Raw genomic sequence first — 14,590 nt, 5'->3', positions numbered from 1 at the left:
AGGGGAGCATAAAATGCTGGCTTTCCCTCCACCAGAATTAAGCAGTTTTCTCACATTTGGACTCAAGACTCCAATAAAATCTCTCACACCTTATCAGGTGAGGCTACAGCAGTGGGATTTACATTGTAGAATGAGTTACCGTTCTAACATTTGTGTGATCACAGTGAATTGCCATCAATGGCCCCCCTAAACAGAAACAGGAAACAGAGGTGACCTGTATTTAGTGTCTATCTGAATCCTTTTAGGTCTACACTGATATTTTTGGTTCTGATGTACACAGGCTTTATTTATTTTCATGGTTATTGTGGTCTTAAAATCTCTTTAAGCCTTTGAGTCATTGGTTCCTCATAAATGACAAAAAGATAATCATTTTATTCAATCTAGAATATGTATAAAAATATAGATATTCGATGTACTGTGAAAGACTAAAAACATACCTCATGGCTGGAGGAATGCCTCTGAGAATAGAGGAACACGTCAGAAAAGTAGCATTTTAGGGATGGTTGCCTCAGGCTGAAGGTAATGCTGGTTACATCTGAGACTATGTTTTCAAGCCAAGGTCTCAATATAATATCTAGGGAAAGGATGCAGGGAAGAAAAGGAAAGAATGGAAGTAGGAATCACCAAAATGTCAAATATTATAGGAAGAAGAAAAAGACTAGGCATCCCTAGGGAATGTGGATAAAGTATGGCCCAGAGAGGTAAGGGGAGATAAGAAGAGAATAGTGCTTTGCAAAACAGACGCTTAGAAAATTCTAGAAGGACTTGCAGTCGACTGTGACAAATGCTGTAGAATTGAGAGGAAGTTGAAAATCAGCATTTACTTAACCATTGCTTTCTGAGAGCAAATTATTTGTGGGGCAAAGAGCCAGATGCCAGGAATACAAAGAACACACACAAAATAATTCACCTTCACATAACCTAAAATAAGGTGTGTGAGAGACGTGGGAAAATAGCTCAAATGCAATGAGGTAAATGGCATGTTAAAATCATGTGCTGTGGTAGAAGAGAGAGGAGGATCGTGGGAGTTTTCTCTGCAGGGAGTAGGGTGCCACTGAAAGATTTTTTTAAAAGGAATTTGAATGGTTAAGAAAGACCTTTTAAGTGACACAAACGGATGGATCAGAATGAAGGGATAGTTAGCAAGAAGATCCTTTGTCCACTGCAAGGGTCTCAGTGAGAAAGAATGACAACTAGAACTAGGCAGTGACAGTGGGAATGGAGAGAAAATATAGATCACGAAAGTCTTTAGAAGGCTAAACCTGGCTTTAGAGACCATTTCATTATTGGAGATGAAAGAGATAAGGGGGAAATGTGGATGACTTCCATGTTTTGGTGTGGGATCAATGAGAAGGGAGTGAGGATGACGGTCATTGAGTTGTGGGCTATGGGAAAACCAGGAGGTTTAGGAAGGATGGACATAACGTGTTCAGTGTTGTATATTAATGGAAATATTACCATTGGATGTATTGATTGGGAAGTCCACCAGTTATGAGAGAGAGAGATAAAGATGGAGAGATGGAAAGAATCTGAGAAAAGCAGAGAAGCACCAAGACAGGAAAACAAGAATGCACAGGACACCCCAGAAGGGAAAGGACCATATTTTTCTAGTTTATTGTGTATTTCTGGCACTCAGATATTCTCTTCTTCATTGTATATGCATCCGATAAATCTTGAATTGAGAATGAGGAAGGGTTAAACTCCATGAGGAAGTGGGCTCAATCCTCCCAGAAATACTTGCCAAAAATTTTATACAACTTTAAAAAAAATCCATGGAGTCACTATGCTATAATCTTTCAAGAGTGAGTCTAAGGAAATAAGACCACATAAATGGAATTTGGAGATTTAAAAGAATGAGCATCTGGCCCTTATTTTAGCCTTGTGCTACTATTAAGATACACAGTGAATAATTTTGTTGTTGTTTAATAAGGGAAGGGTTGATAGATTCATGATCTGACAGCCCACGATAGGCCACTTGTGAATGACTTTGTCTTTGAATTGATACATGCTCAGAATCTGGCTTTCATTTTAATGTAGAAATAACTCAATTCTCCCAGATTCAGTCATACTTGTAATTGTTCCTGGAATTAAAAAAAACACAACAAAAAAACCCTCTACAGGATTCTAGGATTGAAAAAAAAAAATTCTATGAGGAGCAGATGTTCTAATGAAAGATTTTTGTGTCCTTACAAAACTACCACTTTCCTCCATAGCAGGGGTTTTATCTGAGAGAGAGTATGAGTGCAGAACGACTTGAAACTCAGGCCCAAAGCCCAGAAGTACCCATATCAACTGAGTTATATTTACATAATAGGAACCCTAGAGAAGGTAGGCATGTAAAACCTCATCTGCTGTAGTGGAGTTCACAGACTTTTTTTGATGGAAATTTCTTTAGGGTTCCCTATGATGATTTTGCCTCCATTAATCTCAGCAGATATTATCCCATTCAGACGTGGCTACTTGATTCTTTCACAAGAAAATAAATGAATGTTGCAAATATTTTTGTTATATTGGGTTAACTGAAGCACTTCCGGGTAAGTATCTGAAATGAGGTACATGGTATGTAGGTGGTAGGACCTGGACTTAGAGGGCGAGAAAAAGGTCATTTGGGTTCGAACAGCAAATGACAATAGGAAGCAGGAATTAGGAGCCTTTCTCCCTCCTCTGTCACTAGGGATTCGCAGTGAGTCTATTGGGCAAGTGTTCCTACTGAGTCTGAAGGATAACAGGAAAAACTAGAGAGAAGTCTGTACTGTTACTTTTGTGTGTCTCCAGTTGGAATGTAAGCCCATTGAGGGCCGGAATTATGCCTTCAATTTGAATCCCCAGTGGTCCGTGCAGCAAAGAAATGAAAGCAGAATACTAAGGGAGGAGAAGTCTCTGGAAGGGGTATCCATGCAAAATGAACACATTTAACAAAAATCTTTTTTTTTTTAAGGATTTTATTTATTTGACAGAGAGAGACACAATGAGACAGGGAACACAGCAGGGGGAGTGGGAGGGGAAGAAGCAGAGAAGCAGGCTTCCTACTGAGCAGGGAGCCCAATGTGGGGCTCAATCCCAGGACCCTGGCATCATGACCTGAGCCAAAAGCAGATGCTTAATGACTGAGGCACCCAGGTGCCCCAACAAAAATTTTTTTTAAGAGAAAGCAAAAGAGTTTTATTCCAGCCCAAGTTAGGACAGCTGCCTAGGATACATAACCTTCACAAAGAAGAGAGTGCTCTGGGGATATGACATTTGGGGCAGGGTTATATATGATTTTTACACAACGAGTTACAAACCATCATGACGAAGGACATTCCAGAAAGTTACAGACTTTATGTTTTTAGTGGGTTCAAGGCCATATGACTTTAATCTTTCGGGAACCAAGGAGGTTTCTGTTTTGTTTTGTTTTTCTTGTCTTCACGTTTGGAATGCATCTTTTGGGATATTATTATTATTTTAATGAAGCAAACATACGATGTGTGCTCTGGGTAGAAATAGAGCCCATGCTTTGAGGTTTTGCTGAGTCATTCTGACCTTGGTAAGTGTTAAAGTGTAGCTTCCCTGGGAGCCTAGGAGCAGGGCCCACAAATGTCAAAAGTTGAACATTTTCATTTATCAGGGACAAATGATTTACAGCTTTATTTTGCCTGCGTTTGGGTAGAGCATTTTGATAGAATTGTGATGACTGAGTGGATGTATCCATAAAATGCTTGTTCTATACTGGGGACTTGGAGATTCATTTGGGGAGAAACTCCCAGTGGACAACAGAAACAAGAAAATAGGCTTAATTTTCTTTTCTCGAACTCCTGCATGATTCAAACTGCCATTAAAAAAAAAATCCAGGCAATTCTTTCAAATTCCAAAGTCCATCCTTCTGTGTTTGTCCTCCTTATCAAAGAAGCTAATCAAATTGGTTGAAAGCTGCAGACCATGAGTCAAATGACTAATCAGCACTTCTGAGCTGGCTTCGTATTGGTTCGGGTATTTCTCTGATGTTGGACATAAGGCAGGGCATGTGGTATGTAGACAAACACTTCTGGGTGATAAGAACCTCGCAGTTAAGCCCATGAGTGATCCTGCACAGATGTTTCCTCAGGCAGCTGCTCTTGCCCAGAACTCTCTTGGATCTGCCTCTCTCCAGGCACAGTCCACCGTCACCTTGGCTGTACCTTGGCTCGAACGGTTACGTGTGACCTACCTGCCCCCACAGAAATCCCATCTGGCACCTTCTAGTCTTTCTTTTGGTGGCTTATCCTGCTGCTATGGTAGTCCTCATTTCGAAACAAACCACCTCCTGAACACCTGCTGAAAGCCTTGGAGAGAAGATGCTGGCACAGCATTCTTCCTTCTCGCTGACACTCTTACAGTCCTTTTCACTCCTGAGTCAGGCACACCTTTGACTCTTACCACTATTCAGATCCCCACTTTTTTATTATGCGTGAAAAATAGTTGAAGCAACAGATTCCCTGCTATTGGTCATCTCTAGATTACTGTGTTTGCCCCCAGGGTCCTGTTGCTTGGCCAGTCAAGGGACATGTTGGCCTTCCGTTGTCCCAGCACGTTTTAGGAGATACGTATTTGTGTGACCCAATAGACCTAAACACACTTGAGCTTTCATCATAAGGACACAAAACTACCTCCTGCTGGGATTGTCCTTATCCCACCTCTAATTTCCAGCCATACATTTTAGACAGCTCCAAGACAGCGGTGATCTGTGGAGCGCCCAAGATTTGTTGCACTCAACCTATGGAGCGCCACAGAGACAGATCCCCATCAGCTTCAGAAACCTATCACTTTCCCTGGTTTATGAAGGACAAAGAAAGGCAGAGAAGCTTTGGGTTTTCCCTGTTCCTGAAATGACATGCTCAGGTTTCCTAAGGAGAATAAGCTCTCATATTTTCCTCTCTGACTCCTTCCGCAATGACACAGTATGACTTAGGATGGGGCTTCTTCCCATATCCCGTCATTACCTACCACAGCTTCTGTGATGGGAATCAGAATCCTGAGGTGCACAGCTCCCGTCTGATGGAGTAAATTTACTACTTATAAATAAACAGTCTCCCCTGTTCTCATTTCTTCTTTCCTCTCTTTCTTTCTATTAGTAAAGCTAAAATTGTGAGTGTATTGGGATCAAAATATCACCTTGACTCTAAGTCATACAATAAAATAAAGGATAAATTAGAAGTTACTGTAAGCTGCATAATTTACGTTGATCAGAGATTGCAAAAAATAGTCCCTTCCAGAATATGGGATGGAGTCCTTCTCATGTGATAAGTCAGCATAGTTGAAAGGCTGGCTGCTGAAGGTAATAGACTACCCTCCAAAATAGAGCTTCCATGCCTTTCAAATCCATCTCCACCCAACTTTGTTTTTCTTCACGGCACCCACTTTTTTACTCTACCTTTTCAAGGAGATTAGCACTGGTTATATTATGAAGCCACAGCCATCTTTATGAGCTACGATCTGGGCCTTGTGGTGCAATGGATTGAGAAACTCTGACTTGAATGCATAGCCAACGTGAACAAATCTTCAGGCATTTCTTCTGGGCTCTGTCAAATGGTATTTACCTGTCAAGTGACTGAAAAAAAAAATCAATTCTGTTTGCAATGGGATGCTTCCCAAGTCTGCAGAGGGTCAGGAGCGTGGCCAGGAGAAATTCATGTGATTCTTCAAAATTTTTTGTTTCCTAATTGCCTCTAACCACCACCCCCCATTTTTGGTTTATCTTTGAGACTAGGGTTCAAACGAAAGGTGAACAGCGAGATGAAAGGGATGTCCAACAAAACTCTAGAGACTTTCAATCAGAACCCTAACAATCCTTCAAAAGCAGGAGCAAAATCTGGCCTATAACCATAAAAAGACGTCCGAAAATGAGCTGCCTGTACCTAGACATTGCTGGGAGATGGAGTAATGTTGATCTGTTAGGTGACATCATGGTCAGGCACAGTGGTCTGGCTGTTAAGTGACCATAAGCACCCCAAAGTCACCAGCGACCCTTTCTCAGCTGTATGCACATAAGGATATTTTGACTTATGCTCATTGTCATGTTGCCCTTTTGGTGCTGTTTGTCTTACAGTGAAATGAAATCATACATGGGAATGCTCTGAAAAAGTTCAAATTGTTATGGAAATAGAAAACTTTACTATAAACGAAGGCAGATAGGAATGTAAACCCATTTTCTATTGGTTGGTATTCTAGGAATTGTCCCACCCCAGCCTGGGAGGTACACCTGATTCCAGCTGCATTGACCTCTCTGCACAGAACACTCTCCCTGTTTCTATTGGCTTGCCAGGTGAAACCTGATTATGACTTTCTATTCCTGATGGGCATTCCAAGAATCCACCTGATTTCTGATGATAGAACGCCGCGTGAAGTTGTGTCCCCTTGACTCTTGTGGGAAGGAAGCAAATTCCAGCCACTCTAGCACTGTGTGAAACTGCTCAGGTGCCTCTGGGACATTTTGTTGAATCTGTTTTTCGAAAAGTATGTGTCCCTTCAACTGTCTTTCTGATAGTTTGGGACTCAAGGTCCCCTTCTGTGGTGTGAGAATGTTTAGGAAGCAGGATGTGTACAGGGAGCAAGAAGGCCGGACACAAAGTGTCAAGGCTTGCTGTGAGTGGCCATTTTGATTTCTCCACTCCGAGAATTTCATGTCTTTGGCACCTCGCTTCGAAGAGCCGTTCCTGAACACTTCTCTAAATTATAAATTCCATCAGGTACATAAAAGCAATGGATCTGGGGAGATATTATACCATGCAGGGGAGAGGCCTCCATTTTGCTTCACTTAGAGGTTGATTTGTGTTTAGGCCACTCATGGGATAAAAGATTAAGTACCGCAGGAGCAAATTACTTCAATTCCTAACCTTCTCTGGGAGGATAGCTAGAAATCATGAGCCAGGCTGAAGAGCTAGGGAGAGGGTAAGGCGGTACCCCCTGGAATGCATGTGGTTTGGCCACTCATTGCTGAGTTCCATGGTCTGTGAGTGTGAGGGAGGGTTTGACACCCAGGACAAGATTGTGGGGTGGATGCTAACGCCTCACCTGTTTAGCTCTTGCTCACAGTCCCTTTAGGTATTCAAGATAGACCAGAATCCTGTGTAGCAAATCGTACATAATAATTTCTGGTTCCTTGCATTTCATTCACCTAGTTTCAATTTCACTACTAATGTATTATGGTTCATAATTTAAAAGGAAGGATTTATGTGCATATTTCACAAAGTGGACTCAAGATCTATTATTCCTTAGTGTCTCTCTGCCCTTGAGCTCACAAGGCTTTGGAGATGATAAAAAAAAACTCTTTCTTGAAGGGCACTTTTTGACTTGTCCAGGGGCCCACCTTTCTGACTGATCAGCTTTAGAGAATTCCCATTGTCAAACTGTAAAACTTTTGTCCCATCAGGAGCCTGAGGGAAAGCCCTCCAGCCAGATTCTTTACACGGATCTGTGCAGAAAGACGAAAGGTCAAATATGAGAGGGATTTTCCTTCCCAACAGTACGCAGCCAAAGAAATGAGCCAGCAGGAAACTCTTCAGTGGAGAGGTGCATTGGGAATTAGATTCTAGGAATACAAAATTGTTCCTCTGATCTTTGCCTTATCAAAATACAGTGGGATCTTCCTATTTGCCTATCAGACCTCCAGAGAGGGACCTTTCCTTCTTGGAACTATCTGAAGGTCAGGTAGGTTTCCCGAAATGAGCAAGTGGATGATAACGGAATAGGGTGTTCCCAGACATGATTAATGCCAGGTCAGATAATTGGATTGATAGGCATTTTTTTTTAAAGAATATGGCCATACATATGTATGTGTATGTGTACATATATATATGTACACACATATATACTTATATATAAGTAGATATATATAAAATATTTTATATAAACATAATATATAAAAAGTATTTTATATAACTATATAAAATTTTATATTTTACATAAATTTATATTTTATATATATATAAAACCAGGTTTTAAAGATGTCTTCATTAAAAGAACAGCTACACAACTCAGTGCTTGTTGGTAGGCTACAAGCCCTTACCTTGTGGGCTGGTTGTACTTGTGTCCTCTCTGGGTCTCGCCTGGCTGAAGGTGGGCTGCAATGTTCCCTCTCGCCAACTTACTCCTGAGACCTGCTTTGTGGGTCTCAGGAAATACCTTTAGCCCGGCTTCCTTTTATCTATTAGTTCGTCCTCTTTCCTTCAAGAAACCAAAAAGAGGAACAGTGGCCTGTCTTAGGTTGGGTTTCCTAGGAAACAGCCCCTGGAACGGAGCTCTGTGGGCAAGAATATGGTTGGGGAGTGCTGGGGTGGAGGGAAGGCAGCCAACACCTGCAGAGGGTGAAGAAAGGAGGATGGGCAGGGGGAGGATTGTGGCACAGTCACCGAAAACGTTGCCACTGGTCCTGACTGCGTGGGAGCTCTGGGGCTGGGATGGTCCTTTAGCAACGTCCTGCTAGCCACTGGATGCCCGTGGCCCCTGGAGAGGAGGTCTGAACTTGGGCAAGGTAACTTTTTTGGGCTGAGAGCAATTCCCAAAAAGGAACTCCGCTGACAGTCCAGTAGCTAACACTCTCCACAGCTAGAGAGTGAGTGCCTCCATGGTGAGGGGAGTCATTTGGGTGCACGCCGTGGCATCTGCCTGGTGTATCTTTCCCATGGGACTGTTTCCTATTGACATATTCCCTTAGTTCTGGGATTAGAGTTCCTCTGGGTAGTGTGTATATATATTTTAAATATAGTATACATATATATAATATATATAATCATATATATTTATATACAGTATACTTATATATAGTATATTATATATGTGTGTATATATACATATATATGTATACATATATACATATATACACACACACATATATGTATGTGTATAGACATATATGTGTGTGTGTGTGTGTGTACATATAAAACCTGGTATGCTATGCTGGTATTTTCAGGATTTTATGAGTCTTTCTAGGTGTACAGAGGCAGATAAAGCCTGGAGAGGGGAAGTGCTTCGAAAATGAGCTTTTAAAAAATGTGTCTAGTTTAAAGATATTTTAAAAATTTATTCGAGAGAGAGTGCAAGAGAAAGTGAGCGAGTGAGAGAGAGAGAGCACAAGCAGGGGGAGCAGCAGGCAAAGGGAGAGGGAGAAGCAAACACCCAGCTGGGCAGGGAGCCCAATGCGGGGCTTGATCCCAGGATACTGGGATCACGACCTGAGCAGAAGGCAGACGCTTAACCAACTGAGCCACCCAGGCGCCCCAAACGTGTCCAGTTTAAACTCTGCTGCCAGGTCTGGATGTGGCTTTAAGGACCACAGAACTCTGGGCCTCCGGCTGCCTGAATGTTGTACCCACATAATGACAAAAAAAGCATTTTCCATCTCAGAGTAGTTTGTGACCGCTCTGTGGAGCTTGGAGAGGGAAATGCGTTCTCAGACCAGAGAAACGCACTCCTCACTGAGGAGTCTTGGCTCTGAGGCACCGGCCACGGAGGACTGCCAATTTCTAGAGGGCTGTGGTGTTGTTCTGGGAGGTAGACCCTGGAGGTCTGCAAACTGCTCCAGCGTTGGCTATATCCTGCTGTGAGTGACACGTTTCCAAATATAGTCCACACATGCAGCGCCTTCCGTCTGGGTAGTGCTCGTTATCAAGCCCTGAGATGCTGAAATTCTTTCAACCTGATCTTCTGGACGAGGAAACAGAAGCTTTACAGGGCACACTGACTGGCTTAATGTGTGAGTGGTTTAGAGGCAGGGTGCTCACGAGTACCAGTGTTTTCAACATGGCCCCGCTCACGGCATTGTTCCGCCATGATAGTTAGTACCTTCCGTTTGTTCATGCAAGTTTCTTGATTCAGATGACAGGCCATCCGGCTTTTGAGTCCAGCTCGCTTGACACCAAGTCTCATGTCATGGGCTTAGAAAGTTATAGCTTGTCAAATTCATGGGGCCTATACAAACTGGACCAGCCCCTTCCGCACTGAGCGCTGTCCTTGGCTCTGCTGCAGTCCATCTTCCTCCACCACACTGAGCAGGAACAACCGGCCACTACTCCATTTTTCAGTAAGAATTTTTTCTCAAACACATAGGATCACAAAAATCGGACCCCAGAGGAGCAGTGATGTAAGAAAGATGTAACTTTTTACTAGGTTGATGATGCCCTCTCACATTTCTTTTAAACTCAGGACCCTTGGACCTGTGCTGATTTTTATAACGGAGCTAGACTGCCTCGTGAGTGGACTAGTAGTTTAGGTTCTGAAAGTTATCTTCAACACTGTGCCCAATGAGATACTTGGTGTTTTCCCGGGAAATGGCACCGTGAATACAGCTCCCAGTGAGAAAAACCCATATTACTCTTCTAATACAAGGCTGTTGCCACTCTCCTGATGGCGGCTTAGGTGTGAGGCTGGCATTTGGAGAGTGTCTGCATAGTGAGAAATGCATTAGCATCAGATGCGGCCTGCACTGGCCTGCCCCAGGGAAAGATAGATCATAACACTACAAGCCAGAGATAAACATCTCAAAAATTCCCCACCCTCACATAACCCCAAGTATTATCAAAACTCTTTGGTTTGATAGTTATAAGAGCAATAATGCAGAAGACCTTCAGGAAAAAAAAAATCTGTAATATTAGTTTAAGATGACTCATACTTCGAAACAACTAACTGATTGGCTCAACATCCAGAAATCTATTCATAGTAGGAATTTTGACACCTTCCCTTAGACATCACCTAAAAGAGATTAGGTTTGCTTTAGTAGTAAGCTAAATCGATTTCTATTTTTATTAAAGATGGCATTCCCCCATCTCTCATTAATGGTATAAACAAAGACACTTCCTGGTTAGAATTTAGTTTGGAATAATTTGAGCAGTCTTAGAGTGACATTAATTTCAAAAAAAATCTTAAAATCATGGTTTTCAATAGTTTCTTCATTACATGGTTGATGGAGAAAAAGAGATTTATTTTTCTAAGTGACTTTTACCTATTAGTGAGAAAGGCAGAGAGAAAGAAATTGGTCTCTCTCTTATGTGTGTGAAAACAACAAAGTCTCTTTTGAGCATTCACTTTCTATTAACACAACTAAATTAGAGAATTAGAAAGCTCCCAATTTAAAAACTAGCCAATACACCAAAAGTAAAAGCCACAACCCAGGAAGACCCTCCCCAAATGCAGGCCAAGAACTCTGTTGGCTGAGGTTCAGAAATGAACAGAAATGTCACTCTTCCATAAAAACAATTGATATCATTTGGGTTTCCAAGTAACATTTTCCTGTACTGCTACAGAAGATAGAATTGTCAATTACATTGATGACACTTAAGAATCAAAAGCATTGGAAAAGGGAAAGAAGGAAGGAAGGAAGGAAGGAAGGAAGGAAGGAAGGAAGGAAGGAAGGAAGGGAAGGAAGGGAAGAAAGAAAGGGAAGGAAGTAGAGAAACAAACAAACAAAAAATGAGTCAATTAACTGTTGCTGTTCATCCCCAGAAATACTCACCAGGAAGCTTTAGAAGAAGAGAAGGAAGAAGTCTCAGGTTAAGGTTGATGTAGATACAGAAAAGTGTCTCTGGGAGATTTCTTATCAGAATTACTCAGGCCTCTGACCATGTGAAATATTTCAGTCACCCCACAGTCCAGTTGTTACCATATTCTGTCTTCAGTGATTCATTCAACAGTTTCTCCTCCCCTCTCTCGTCTTCTTCCGCCACTATCCTTCCAGGCTTCCAGAAAATGTGAGTACTCTTCATTCTGATGTGGCCTTTGGTTGCATTCAGTTTCGTGAGGCCATTTTGAAGAGAGACATTCAGATAGGGCGTAAAAGCCCTAGTTTCTAATAAATTACTAGATAACGTGTCAGATGGGTACTACCAACTTATTCATGTACGTCACTTCATTCTGCCCCCATCCTGCTCTCTGGCCTCATCCTTGGCTTTGGGAAAGACTCAGGAATGGGGAATGTCTAGAGGACACCTTGATTGGTATCAAAGATTTGTCTTTACCTTCCCTTGTTTTGATATGACTGCTACAAATTATCTTTCCTAAAATGCTAGAATTACAGTCCAACTCTTTTTGAGATAGAAAATAATAATCTGGGGGCGCCTGGGTGGTGAAGTCGTTAAGCGTCTGCCTTCGGCTCAGGGCGTGATCCCAGTGTTCTGGGATCAAGCCCCACGTCAGGCTCCTCTGCTGGCAGCCTACTTCTTCCTCTCCCACTCCCCCTGCTTGTGTTCCCTCTCTCACTGGCTGTCTCTCTCTGTGTCAAATAAATAAATAAAATCTTAAAAAAAAAAAGAAAATAATAATCTGGAATTCCTATCACTCTCTTCCTTAGTCCAGCCAAAATATATAAGAGGGGAAAATGTAATATTGTAATGAAATAAACAGAGAAAAAAGGAAGCTCTGATTATTAAAGCCATATTTAGATGTTTGCACAAAGGTTTTGGGACTCTGTCTTTATTGTTAATGACATTACTGTTAACGGCACACGTGTATACTGTTTGAAGCTTACTTGTTCTGAAGATCTGATCAGATCTCTCAACGCCCGCTACCTATCTCCTATGGAAATCCAAGGCTCCTTCTATGCTCCTGAGGATTCTTGGGCAGTGAGGGGGAGGGTGGGGCTCACACCTCATGTGTGCCTCAGACTGCAGGCTCCTACATCTGCTGCATTTGGGGAGATTTTTTATTATCTTGTCACTTGATGCAAGTTGTCACTCTTTCCCATTGTACTGACCCAGATGCGGGACCCAACTCCTTTCTATGATATCCACAAAATTTATGCTTATAAATTTCTGTGTGTATAGAAGATTGTTGTGAAATTATGAGGGGATGTTCATGGGGATAGGGAATTGGGGGAGAGCAAAGTGTTTAATCTTGAAATGCAGGGTATTTTAGAGTTAATATTTCTGGATTTAAATGTCCTTAAATTACTGAGTATTTGGGATTAAAATGGAGAAAATTCAAATTTGGCAATATTTAAAATATAAGGCAGAAGTAGCTAATAATATAGTGTTATTAATTAATCATAATTATTATATAAGAACATTGTCTTGTTCCTTCCCCCCTGCTGGTAGACAGCTGCTCTCATTAACTGAGTGTTATTCTCATGCCTGGTTTTATGCTTCTTTTACTTACATATGTGGTCATAATCAGTATAGGTTACTGTATGACATGTTTTTAATTGTACATAATTGATATCAAACTGTATATGACTTTCTTTAACTTGCTTTTCTTTTATTCAACATCAATGCATGTAGTTCCTGCTCATTCCGTAGTAGCTGTATAGTATTCCATTGTCTGAATAGTCCACAATTTATCCATATTCTTACTAGTAAACATTTAGCTTGTTTTCAGTCGTTGCTATCACACACGATGCTGTGTGAGAATTTCCTTAGGGGACATACCTAAAAGCCACCACTGGCCACTTCATTTCTTCCAGAGCCCCTAGGTTCATGTTACTTGCTCCAATATTTCTTCCTTTTTAATTCCTCACCCTCACTCCTTTTTTGTGTAAAATATTCTCAGTCACTCAAAATTATCTGCGTTCTGTTTTTGATTGAGCAATTCAGCTCTTTTTAGCCTCTGCACCTGAACTCAGTTCCTTGTTCATTTTTCCATTCCATCATGACATTCTGCTGACAAACTCAACCAAACAAACCCTTCTTTTAAGAGGACCTGGACTTTTTAGAAGGTGGCCATGATTGTAAAAGGAATTTGATTTCTTCATTGGTTTTGGGAAAAGACTACCACGGGCTGGTGATTTGTTCTATCTCTTGACCTTGGGAATCATCATGTGCTTGTGAGATTTCATCTTTGAAGGCGTGGCTCTTTTTCATCTTTCCTCTTTGCCCTTCCTTCTTTGTCCTTCTTAGAGTGCTGAATGAGGCCATTAGGCTGAGGATGAATGCCTGCACGCAGGATGATGGGCGAGATGGCCTTGTTGAGCACTGTAGGATGAATGCCTGCACGCAGGATGACGGGCGAGATGGCCTTGTTGAGCACTGTACAGCCCAGGTTGAAGGGCGCCTAGGTTTCTAGTCTACAACTAAAGGTTGCCAGTGAAAGTGGCTTCATGTCCATTACATTGGGGGTGGGTGGTTTTGCTTATATCTAAATGGGTTAAAGAGACAATCGAAGAGCTACTTGAAAACCTAGTGGTCAAGAAAACCAGGCTTGGATGCTGACATGCTCTGGCTTGATCTTATAAAACATCAGTATTTTATGCCTTTAAAGTCTCTGAAGGAACAGGAGGGCTTAAGGGGTTCTGAATAACAGAAGGGGGAAATAATACGAAGAGAGACTATTTTCATATCCACGGCTACTGAGTCCACAGGCACACCTGATCCCTCTGGGAAAAACAGAAATATCCCCAAAGAAGTAAGGAAGATGGGGGAAGGGGAGGGAAACTGGAGCTGGAAGCCAAGTTGGTTAGTTTACACCAGCTATGTTTTGAGAAATTAGTCTAGTTTTCACACCTCTGTATAATTCCAGTTATGAATCATTAGAGTAGATTATTATATATATTCCATATATACTGGAATAGATTATTATATATATAAAACCTATATATGCCACAGTAGATTATATATAATAATCCATATATACTAAAGTAGATTAGTATATA

The sequence above is a fragment of the Ursus americanus genome, chromosome 9 (assembly GCF_024610735.1).
Source record: "Ursus americanus isolate L20-20 chromosome 9, mUrsAme1.1.p, whole genome shotgun sequence".
NCBI lineage: Eukaryota > Metazoa > Chordata > Mammalia > Carnivora > Ursidae > Ursus > Ursus americanus.
This window is presented reverse-complemented; position numbering follows the sequence as displayed.